General features: G+C 46.6%; 1 protein-coding gene across 3 annotated transcripts in view; it reads right to left on the bottom strand.

Annotated features, from left to right (window-relative positions):
- BMP7 (bone morphogenetic protein 7) overlaps positions 1 to 12,491 on the bottom strand; it is a 1,264,568-nt gene that overhangs the window by 1,152,915 nt on the left and 99,162 nt on the right. The gene's annotated exons all lie outside the window — the stretch shown is intronic.

The following is a 12,491-nucleotide window of genomic DNA, read 5'->3' as shown; positions in this document are numbered from 1 at the left end:
CCCTGCGCGCCGGGGCGACATCACGCGACTCCGCCCAGGCGTCGTCCGCGTACGTCAGCGAGATCACTAATACCAGCTCCGGCACGCCTACGTCAGTTTTCTTCTGAGAACTTTTCCGCACCACAACGCGGAACCACCAGATAAAAAACTGTGGAAGCGGGGGAGGAGCCAAGATGGCGACCGAGATGGCTGCGTAAACGCTCGGCTCCGTGAGCCTTCTCACCCCGCGCATACATCCTGGCAATTATCCTGAGCCGTAACGGCATATTTAAGTAGGCGAAGGACAACTTTCACTGACCGTTTGCTCCTGAGGCTTTTACGTGCGGCAGACCCGTGGAAATGTCCCCGACTGTTTTGCGGCCTTCACAGAGCTGGGACCGGGGTGTCGAGTGAGGAGAGTAGCCGGCCGCTACTGCAACAACAGCGGCATCTGGTGGAGGTGAAGAGTCGGCCGGAGGGAACCGGAGATCTGATGGGCCGATGGCGACAGTGCCGACCCAGTCCATCTAGCGGAGTGCCTTGTGGGACGTGCAGTAAAGCAGGATCGAGGGGTGTGCACGATACCTGGCCCCCTTTCCAGTGTTGTGTCCGGGCATGTTTATTGACTTCTCCCGGAATCGGTGAGCAGCTCCCGGGGAGCGGCGGAGATTTTGTTTAGCCTTTTGTTGGCCCTCCGCTGGGAAGCCTGCCTTGACTTTCGGGATCCTCGTGGTAACTCCTGTTACTCCCTGGTGTGAGGCCCGGTCCCGAGGTGAGATGGAGAAGGACGAGGCCGGATCAGCTAAGATGGCGGATGGCGCCCTCTTACGCACACCACACCCAGGCAGAGAAGCTACTGTGCGGGAGAGTTCTGGGGCCTGGCGACAAGAGAAAGAACCCACGTCCAGAGATATCCTGGCTGCGTTAACAACCCTGCATATGACCCTGATCCGGGACGCCCTGGATCTGGGAAGAAGGATGGCCGCCATTGTTGTCCCACCGTTCCACACGGGCATGACTCGATCTCAAGGAAGCGCCGATGTGCCCGCCTCTGCGTCAGTGATGAGTGCTTCAGCTACGCCTATGTTCGTGGAGAAGCTGGAAGACCCGGTTCATGAGATCGCTTTGGACAGATCTGTTCTACACGTGAGTGACTTGTCGGCGCACTTCTCTATTCGGCAGCTGGGGAAACAACGTTGATCTATGGTTTGGACTGCCCCGGCGGCGTTTCGGCGCTTACCGGAAGGTGTGACTCTCTCTCCCTGGCTGGTGAGACTGTGTTCGGACTGGAGGATGTTTTCGGAGTCAATACTGGCACAGACGGATTTCCGCCATGCATATTCGGCTGGGTTTTGGTGGCTGAAGTCCCATGGAGTAACAACATTGCCCGGTCTGCCCGGATCACTCGGACCATCCACGCTGCTCTGTATGCCAATTGATAAGTGGACGTATGTTGGTACTACTGATAGAAAAGGCCAGGGGTGAAACCGTCTATGACGAGGTGGACCTTATTGTTGGCTGACGGGGATTTGGGGGACACTCAGCGGGGATGATATTGATTGTGCTATCGGTGATTACTGCTTTCCGTGGCTATTCTGATCTTGCTTTTAGGATGTTTACTGCGCGCGGTGGTGGAGAGGGGGCCGGGTGGCTAGATCGTTGGCCCTTCCCCACATTTTTCCTCTTTTTCTTCTTCTTCTCCTTTTCTATATTTCGGGTCTCTTATTTAGGGTGACAGGCACGCTGCTGGGGGGGGATAGGCCGTAGCCTTCTGCAGGGGTGCAGGGTGGGGGGTAAGGGGTGGGGTTTGTTACTCTGTCCTTTCTTTGTTTCTATGGCTCTTTGTCTTTCTTCCTTTTTGGTGTCGTCGTTTTTCATGTTTCCTACAGTATGTTTCGTTCTGAGGGGTGGGGTGCAGCTCGCTATGACACGTGTTTGTTTTTACATTTATCCTGACTCGTATGCCTTACCCCCAATACTTCAAACTTATTTGCACTATTTGCGGATTTCTTGCTTCATGCTTGCTATTGTAGGACCATGTATGACTGTATGGCATTGATTTTGAGTTTTTCTTTATTATAAAATGAACCTTCTTGAATCCTGAATCTTGCACAGTACGCTCGAATACACGTTATATCCTGGACACTTATCAGACCCCGATTTTCGGGCTGCTGTATTTTTCTATATTGATTTGCTGTACTTACGATTTGACTAGCGGCCGGCCGGGGTGGTTGTAGGCCCACCGGCCGGGGTGGTTGTAGGCCCATGCTTGTATTTACTTGAAGTAACAATAAAGGTTCTTTAAAAAAAAACTGTGGAAGCATGGGAACAGTGTGCGAAGAGCAGAAAAATTGGAAAGAAACAGTGACTAACAACATGACACAGAGTAGTGTCAACACCGCAGAACCCAAAAGCAGGGAAAGAATAAAGAACAAGAAGAGCCCTGCGCAGCCACCTTGCCAGCACATAGACAGCCTCCCATTCCTGTGCCCCAGAGGCAAGGAACATGCGTAATAGTCATGGTACATGTAGTAACCTACTACCCCCATCCTGAGCAAGGAAGGGGACCAGTCCCAAGACAGACAGGGATATCAAACCTCCAAGCCACCCCAACATAGAGGGCAACCACCCACAAGGGACAAGGGCAAGACATGGCCAGATGACCCTAAATCAGAGGATAGCAATGGAAGGAAGGGAATTGGAGGGAGGACAGGGATAGAACGCAATCCGCCCCAAACCTGGAGTAGCCAAGCAGCAGGGTACCGGAGCACAAGATCCCCATCCCCTGCCCCCAGACGAAACCACCCGCCCAGAACAAGGAAGGCACTCACAGCCACAGCCCCCCGCGGGGAGGCGAGTACCGAAGACCAACCCAAGGGTCCTCGCAGAATAGGGGAGGAAGGGCGGGCCATGAAGGAATCTGCGGCTAGAATCGACTCTACCAGATACATCGTTACCGAAGGTGAGTAACTCGTACATCTGATAGAGACTACTAGCCGCAGATTCCTTCACGTAGAATAGATACCCTAGCAATAACCCCTGGGAAGGAGGATCTGCGAAAGGACCCCACCAGCCAATACGGGACCAGATCTGTGGACCAGGTAGAACTTCGCCCCTGCCAGACAATGGGAACCCCCACAAGCAGAACCCCACCGAACCCAAGTGGAGGGAGAAGAAGGCTGAAAAGGCCTGTACACTCACAGCAGAGGAACCAAGAGCAAGGACGGAGAGGCCGAGGAACCACACTTCCCTACAAGGAAACATAGCTTCCGCCCATTGCCAAGACAGGAAGAGAGGAAGAAGAAGCCTAGAGGACCCAAGGAAGCGAGGGAAAAGAAGGCAAACTCACTCCAGACGGAGAGCAACCTGCCAGCCAGAACAGCACCGACAGTCAAAAGCCCCCAGAAGCAAGAAGAACAGCCTGAGGCCCCAGGAAGGCCGAGTAGGCGGCACCTGGCAAGGGAGAACACAGGATCATCCCAGACCTCAGGACAGGAGCAGCGAGAGGAGGAGATGCCCGGGCACACCACAAATCAGTTTCTGAAAGGTTAGTCAATAAATGTATTTTTTTCAAGGTCCTGTACCCTGAGGTCACTTGTCATTTCTTATAGTGTGACAGTTTTCAAAGTTTGCTGCTTATCTGGAAAAAAGGTTTGCAATTTGAGTCTCTGAGTGAATAGGTATAAGTCGGTTTTTACAAGTCCCATTTGGCCGTGGGGCAAAAGGACAGACATTTGTTTACTATCTCTATGTGTATATTGGTAAGATCCTTTGTTGAGAGTTTGACCACTAGTTCTTTGTTGTTGTCTTGCCCTTGGTTTGTCCTTTCCTCCTTGCTCATGTTCGTACCCCCGTTGTTGATGGTTGGTCGCTTTTGGTATTTGGAAGTCTAGTTCTTGTGCATTTGAATTTCCCATGAAGTGTCTGCGGACCTCTTCATAAACATTTTCTTCAACCTTTTTTGTGGATAGGGCAGCCTCTTCTCCTGGGGATATCTGATGTTAACAATAATTCTGGTGTATTTATTGGTCCAGTTGGTACACTTCCTGTTTTTATGTTATCATACTTCTTAGCACAGGTATAGACCATCCTAGTTGATAGTCAGCTTGGTCTTGTCTTAACTTTCCCAACTTCATTTTTATCCTGCTCCTGGTCTTTGACAGCCAACAATCTATATGGACCCACTCCTGGTGGCCAGAAATGCTTAGACCATGCCAGTGCCCTGCTGCCTCGGCAAAGACTCTCAGAGTCATAGTTGACAACTCGCTCTCTTTTGATACCCAGGTCAATAGAACTGTCTCATCCTGTTTCTGGGTTATTAGGACCTTGAGAAAGATATTCCCATTTCTCTTTCTCTCCTTGTGAAAGCAAGCAGATGTTGCCTTGATTTTGTCCAGGCTGGATTATTGTAACCCTCTTTATATGGACATTAACAAAGGGAGCCATCCATAAACTACAACTTGTCCAAAATGCTGCAGCGAAACTCATTTGGGATCTTCCCAAATTTCACTTGGATTTCCTTTGCCCTTCGTAACTTGCATTGGCTTCCATTACAGAAATACATTCTGTTCAAGGCCCTATGTATTGTACACAGGGCACTTCACAACTCGGGCCAAAAGGAATTAAACATCTTTTCCAATGTTACGTCCCCACCAAACAGCTGCAATCTTCCAACAAAAATTGGCTGGTTGTGCCCAGGTTTAGGAGAGCAAGGTGGGGAGGAAGAGCCTTTGCTGTGGCCGCTTCGAAGCTCTGGAACACCCTCCCCTTATCAACCTAATTTTCCGTAAAGCCATAAATACTTGGCTCTTAGCTTTTTAATATCTTAGAGGACTTCTACCTCCTATTCCCTGACCGTGGGATCTGTCTCAGCGCTTTAAAGCCGTTGGGCAAAGTTTGCGCGTTATTAGATGGTCATTCATTCATTCATGATGCCTTCCTTGTATTTATCAATTACTTTGTTCAAAATATCATAATTTTTCTTTATTATTTCACCCAGTTGGTTTCTTCAATTCTTTTATTTGAAGTATCCACTTCCTCCCTATATTTTCCTATTCTTCTTGAGCTATGTTTATTAATTGTTTAATCATATTATTTGAATACCAGAATCACGCATTTGCCACATGGGGTGGGACTTAAATTCCCAGTATTCCATACCCTGCAAGGATGAGGGGCATAGGTTCATCCATGTGCTAAAAGCGCTGTTTATGTCCGGCGGCACAGGATGCCTCAATTGCTGTATTTGCTTCTACCTAGGGTGAGACTAAATTAACTAGTATCCCGCACCTGCAAGGAGGAGGGGCACAGGTCCATCCATATGCTAAAAGCGCTGTTTGTTTCACCCTGCGTGAAGACTGGGTGAAGTACGGGCCTATCAGGACCTGGCCGAGGCAGGGCTGGCCCACCCCTCTTAGCCCTGCAGTAGGAAGAAGGACAGTCTCCCAAGCAAAGATATCTTCTATTGGGGGGGGTCTTAAATTTCAGTGCATTGCTCAGGTTTGATGTTTTTGATAAAATGGGCAAAAGCAAGGCCCTAGAGACTCCAAAGGGGATGCCTCTCCCAAAAAAGCCATCTAACAAAACTCCTGATGCCAAAACACTGAAGAAAAATGATGACCTAATGGAAGAGGTGGAGTCCATATTCTAACCTATTGCAACACCTCCTAACCCTGGAATAAATGAGAAAATCTTGGATTAAATTTTCGAGAAAAAGAAAAGAGTAACTGATAAAAATTTACAGCAACTTCATCCTATTCACCTCCCAAGCTCCTCCAAAGGGTGTGCTTCGAGGTAACTAACAAAGGAGCCAGTTATTGATCCCCCTACTTTAAGTGCATTCTATAATATCCAACTCCATTGTGAGCACCGCTTTGCAGTCTTGGCCGATCAGGACCTAGACTTTGCCAGGCCCCTCTGAATAGTTGTGCTCTATCTCAGCAGGTATTGGATAACTGAGATGTCGTAAAAGTTGTTGATGCCATTAAAACAGAGCTGGAGGAGCTTAAAGAACAGGGGAAGCTCTTGACATCACAAATTTCTTCACTCATTTCTCTTTTGCACCAATTGCTCCCCTTGACTCCTACTGCCAAAAGCACTGTCCACCTAGAGTTTAGGGGCAAATTGGCCGCTCTCATTAAACATCATCTTCCCACGAGAAAGGATTGCGACAGTTCGGCCCCCTGTGTACCCAATCTACCCCTTCTGACAAAGGACACCCCAAGAATGTATTATGGTCGCCTGGCCCATGCCCACACATGAAATTCTTGGTCATCCCACAGGACCACATATCATGGAATGGAGGGCTTCTGGCCCCTCTACAAGTCCAGCGCAACCAGCCACACAGGTGGATACTTTTCAACCACATTCTGCCCCCAAGTCAGCTCTTAAACAGCCATCAACTGATACTCAATAAACCTGGCATTAAGAGAAGGTCCAATAAACAACAAAAGAGGCATGGAATTTAACCCCTTCGCTGCTGGCCCGTTTCCGCCGCTGTGCGGTAAACAAACGAACAGGGCGGGGCCGTGACGAACCCCAGCTGTCATCAGCACACGAGCACCGCGGAGCGTGACGGCTGGGGTTCGTCACCAGCATGCAAGGGGTTAAGGAGCACTCTTGGTCCCCCAAATCGAATAGTCAAAACAACAAAAGAGTGTGCCTTCTTAGGAGAAGAGCAAGCATGAAGAATCAAACTTGATTATTTAGAAAGCCCTCACTCATCAACCTGGTTGGTGACATGCTTCATCATCGGGCCCCACCATGAAGGTCGAGTACCTCCCTGGTGTGCTTCAACGCCAGGATTACAGCAGAGCAGGTTAGTGTTGTCTGGGTGACAAGTGCAAGTAATTGTGAAGTGAGTTTAAAAGTGTCTTGGTTGTGTCCAAAAATAACTGTATTCATCGGCCAACCAGGCATGGGTAAAAACAAAGTGAGCGATGTATGTACTGGATAGATTGGTCAGCTATGTCTCACTGTGTGTGGTCAACATGTTTCTGCCCATATGGTGCTAATGGCTAGGCATTCTTCAGGACCAGAGTGTGGACCCCGGAGGTATGAGCGCGCTAAGGCTCACCCTAACCAAGAGGTCCAGAGTGTGAAAAAACAGGAACATTTGTTGGGGGAACCTGCTGTTACTGCACCATCCTTCTTAATTGTAGGAACCCAACATTTATCTGAAAGGAAGAACAGACACAAACAAACACACAAAGATAAAAACGATTGTTTAGAATGTAGTCACAGTGCGTTTGTTGTTCCAGTTTCATCATGCACTCGTGCTCTTCTCGAAGTGCACTGCAACTATACCTCAAGGAGCTACGGTGTGCTATGGTGAGATAAGGATGTGCACATATTTATTCGCATTATTGCTAGTAGTGGTGACTATGTCCACTCGTAATGTGAAGGTACTTTGTTTATAGCGCTATTTCACCTGCATGCCTACTTGGGCGTTTAGCGGTATCAGTGCGTCAGTATGAAACACGCTACAGTTACTCTAAGGAACACGCCGGTGCAGTTTGGCGGGTGGAAGAAACCGCAACATAGGAAAACATCTTACATGTGGAGTGATCAATAATCACACCATGGGTCTTGGGAGGGGGGAGGTGGCTAGTAGGCACACCCTGTAAGGAAAAGAAAGGGAATACGGGTAAGTTAGAGTATGTCCCCACTCGGCAAGCAAGTTACTTATCTGTTTGGCAGCGCTGTCGCAGAGTTTGACTCACGGCAGCAAAGCCAGGCACCCACTTGGTACCTGATACAGCCCTCAAGATACCGGACCCCGTCGATGGGTGATTCGGTATTCCACACGATCTTTTTTGGGGCTGTAAGAACCGGTCAAAGCCACTCGGTTGGGGCGTGGGTGTCACTGGGGCGCCATGGTGCTATCGTCATTACATGTGCAACATCAATTGGGCCAATCGGTAAAGTGAATGTTTGGTCATGTGCCCTGCGGCATCATACGTACTACTGGAATGGTAACCTCGGTCGCGCCTTTGGTGTATTCAACAAAACTTCATCGACAGACGATATTAGCCCCGCATCACATGACTCAAATAATTCGAGACGAGGGGAATATAAAGAAGGGGGGAATATTAAAAAATTTGAAAATTGGGAAAAGCTGTCAGGACATTTGTTACATATGCGGTCTTATGTACATGAGTTTACATGATATATCTTGGCTGTCCAACACTGTCATTAGTGCGGGCACGATGATAATAGTGATGTGTATGCGTGGTGTGCCACATCTTGTGATTATCGAGAGTCTATCTTTGTAAGTGTGTTGGTATTATGAGTCCCTCATGGGAAGCGATGATGATAGTCATATGTGCAGAGTGGTAAGCTACATCTTGTGACTATAGAAAGTCAGTCATTATAAGTGTGCAGATATTCTGAGTATCTTATGGGGTACAAAGGTAGAAAAAAACCCTAACAGGAACTTTATAGAGGAGGCAGCGAAAGAGCCTGAACGAGATGCAAGGGTGTAGAGGATTTAACCTCGTAGTACAGTGCTCCATGGGATGTTATCATTGAGCCCTTCTTTGTCTGTGCCCAGACGGTAGACATACCTTTGTTCTTTCTCGAACAGGGACTGCTGTATGTTTCTGCCTGTGTTCACCTGTTCTATGATAGTCCACTTCAAGTCATTTGTGGTGTGATTCTGTTGTATGCAGTGCTCACTTAATTTTGTCGTGATTCTCCTACACCAGATGTTGCTTCTGTGTTCGCACAAGCGTTGTTTCACTTTCCGTGTCGTCATCCCCACATAACGCAACGCACAGGGGCAGGTGATCAGATAGACCACATTTGTGGAGTTGCAGTTAGTGTGAGTGTGTTGTGTCCAAGTTTGACCTGGTTCAAGGTTAAGGACCTTCGTGTGTATTGTTAAGTGGCAGATGCTACAGTTTGCGCAGGGAAAATGACCCACTACTCTTGGCAGACCCCATGCTTCAGTTATGGATGGGGTGTCAGTGGATTCCTGACTTCTCGGTCGTGTGTGAACCAGGGAGTCTCTAAGACTACGACCCTTTCTGGATGAAAAGAGGGGTTTCTCCGATGTCCTATTACTGCTTGTGATTATTTATTACTTTGTTAACTGTAATGGATGCAGTGCTGTATGTTGTAACACAGGTAAGGGGGATTTCCTTGGTCTCTCTGGGGTTATCTTCCAAGAGAGCCTCCCTTGGTTGGTTCCGGACTCTTTTGTAGCTCTTGTTGAGGATTCTTTCAGGGTAGCCTTGATTTTTCAGTCTGGATGTAAGATCGGCTGATTGGTTGCAAAAGTCATCCAATTTACTGCAATTTCTTCGTAACCGAAGATATTGTCCGTATGGCAGATTTTCCCGTAGGGGCCTAGGATGGAAGCTGTATCAGGTACCAAGCGAGTGCCTGGCTTTGCCAGCGTGAGTCAAACTCTGCGACAGCGCTGCCAAACAGATAAGTAACTTGCTTGCCAAGTGGGGACATACTCTAACTTACACGTATTCCCTTTCTTTTCCTTACAGGATGTGCCTACTAGCCACCACCCCCCTCCCGAGACCCATGGTGTGATTAATGATCACTCCACATGTAAGATGTTTTCCTATGTTGCGGTTTCTTCCACCCGCCAAACTGCACCGGCGTGTTCCTTAGAGTATCTATAGCGTGTTTCATACTGACGCACTGATACCGCTAAACGCCCAAGTAGGCGTGCAGGTGAAATAGCGCTATAAACAAGATACCTTCACAGTATGAGGGGACATAGTCACCACCACTAGCAATAATGTAAATAAATACGTGCACATCCTTATCTCCCCATAGCACACCGGAGCTCCTTGAGGTATATTTGCAGTGCACTTGGAGAAGAGCACGAGTGCATGGTGAAACTGGAACAACAAACACACTGTGACTACATTCTAAACATTTGTTTTTATCTTTGTGTGTTTGTTTGTGTCTGTTCTTCCTTTCAGATAAATGCTGGGTTCCTACAATTAAGAAGGATCCCGCAGTAAAAGCAGGTTACAAAAACATTTTTTCCTGTTTTTTCACACTCTGGACCTCTTGGTTAGGGTGACCCTTAGCACGCTCATACCGCCGGGGTCCACAATCTCGTCCTGAAGAATGCCTAGCCATAAGCACCATATAGGCAGAAACATGTTGACCACACACAGTGAGACATAGCTGACCAATCTATCCAGCACATAAATGGCTCACTTTGTTTTTACCCGTGCCTGGTTGGCCGACGAATAAAATTATTGTTGGACACAACCAAGACACTTTTAAACTCACTTCACAATCACTTGCATTTGTCACCCAGACAACACTAGCCTGCTGTGCAGTAATCCTGGCATTGAAGCACACCGGGGAGGTACTCGACCTTCCTGGTGGGGCCCGATGATGAAGCATGTCACCAACCAGGTTGGTGAGTGTGCGCTTTCTAAAGAATCAAGTTTGATTCTTCATGCTTGCTCTTCTCCTAAGAAGGCACACTCTTTTGTTGTTTTGACTATTAAGAGAAAGGCAACAGCCAGGAAAGTGTGCATACACAATGTGCCCAAAATCTCCCCGGAGGGGCTATAGAAGGAACGGACTTGCTGACCAATAAAGTAATTCATTGGTTGTGTAGTGTTTGTAACTGTTTTCTATAGTTCGTTCTGATATTGAAAGTGTTTACCTTAATTATATTTCGTGAGCCTATATTGATTGTGTTGAAATTTCACTAATATCCCAGAACCTGGCAGAGGGTTCAATAGCCTGGGAAGTTCGCTCAGCTGGCATGGCTTCTTCCAAATCAAGCTAAGCTCAAATCTCCTGCGACGGGGTCAACTTTGTGCCAACAACACCTTTTTACCCGCTTCTATTGCAACTATGGCCTTGGCACCATCTAACAGACAGTGACTCAAGGAGGGAATCTGTGACCAACAACTTATTCAAGAGGCCTCTAGTACTTCCATGATGCCCCCTGATGAATCGAGGAAACGTTTTTTGGCACATAGCTGGCCTAAAATCAAAACTTGCTGACCCTGACTGGGGATCCTTGGCAGACTCCTTTGATATATGTATTTTCCAAGAAACTTGGTGTGTCAATCCTGTTTTTAGATCATGGTGTACACATTTTTATTGTGAGGCTCTATCTAGGGGAAAGGGGCGCCCTGTTTCGGGCTTTTAATATGGGTCAAAACCTCGCTTTATTGCAGCATGAAAAGGCTTCCCCTGATCTCACTTGATATTCTTGGTCTGCAGTTTTCAGCTCCTGATGGGAAGTCTATTTATATCTTAAATATGTACAATAGACCAGGTGGCCACAATATAAAGTCATCCACAATCTCCAGTCTTTTTATTTTTATTTTATATTTTTATTGGAGTAGGAATAAAAACCAAAGAAGCATGACATCACAGGGCGAAAAAATAGGATGGAAATAACGGATATCAAATAGCTAGCAGCAAAAAAACTTTTACATGGAATTGCATACAATAAATAAGGATTAATATCAGTTACAGAGATAATTTCTAAAAAAAAATAGTCCTAAAGGAGTCAATATTAGGAAAGTGAATATGAAATATATTGCACAGTAGCCCACACTAAACCATGATCCAGTGATCTATCAGGCCGTTGCTACCTCCAGATAATTCCCCAGAAACACGAATGCATGTATTCATTAGTGACTATTACAACTTAGTAAGCTGAAATCTATACAATGGCTACCTCAAACTAACGTACGAATATCAAAAAACTATTAAAGTGCATGTGCAGCTAGCAGCAGATATTATAGTAAGTGCAGAGATTTACTAGTAAAAGCATAGGACTCTTACAATATACTTTACTCAGATATATAATGGATAGAGAAATTTGCCCAGACTGCTCTATATCTTACAGCAAGTCCTACACGTTTTGCATATGCCTTCTCAAATCTGTAAGTCCCGCACATTTTATTAACCCAATCAATCCTAGGTTGTTTATTAGTCTTCCAATTTTAAAAGGACAAGCGACCTAGTGACCGCTATAGAAATTACTATAAAATGCTGCTGATATTTCGTTAAACATCTTACCTCCCCCGATGAACCAAACAGCACCAACATACATGATGGAACAATTGTTAAGGACACAATTTGAGAAATCTTTGTAAAAACGTCTTTCCAGAATCTCTGTAGACTGCTACACTCATAAAATATGTGTACCCAACCCCAGTCATCCTGTTTATTACATCCGAAACATTGGTTCCGATTAGTTGGAAACACCTTATGCAGTCTCAGAGGGGTGTAATATGCCAACCATCTGGATAAAAATTCATCCTCTTAAAATTAGCACCTCAAAGTGCTTTATTCGATATCTCTCTAAGCTGCTGCCACTCTTTCGTATTAAACTTGCAGCCTGTTTCTAAATGAATTTTCTGGAGCGCTTTCATAATAATCTCTTTACTATGAGCCTTCTGATGCAATAGCCAATACCAGAATCCGACCCCCAGAATTTTATTTGACATCTGCCTGGCAATTTGACATGCAGCCTCACTCAGCATGGTATAATAATTTTTGAGAAAACT

The sequence above is a fragment of the Lissotriton helveticus genome, chromosome 7 (genome assembly GCF_964261635.1).
Source record: "Lissotriton helveticus chromosome 7, aLisHel1.1, whole genome shotgun sequence".
In the NCBI taxonomy this organism is placed as follows: Eukaryota; Metazoa; Chordata; class Amphibia; order Caudata; family Salamandridae; genus Lissotriton; species Lissotriton helveticus.
This window is presented reverse-complemented; position numbering and strand designations above follow the sequence as displayed.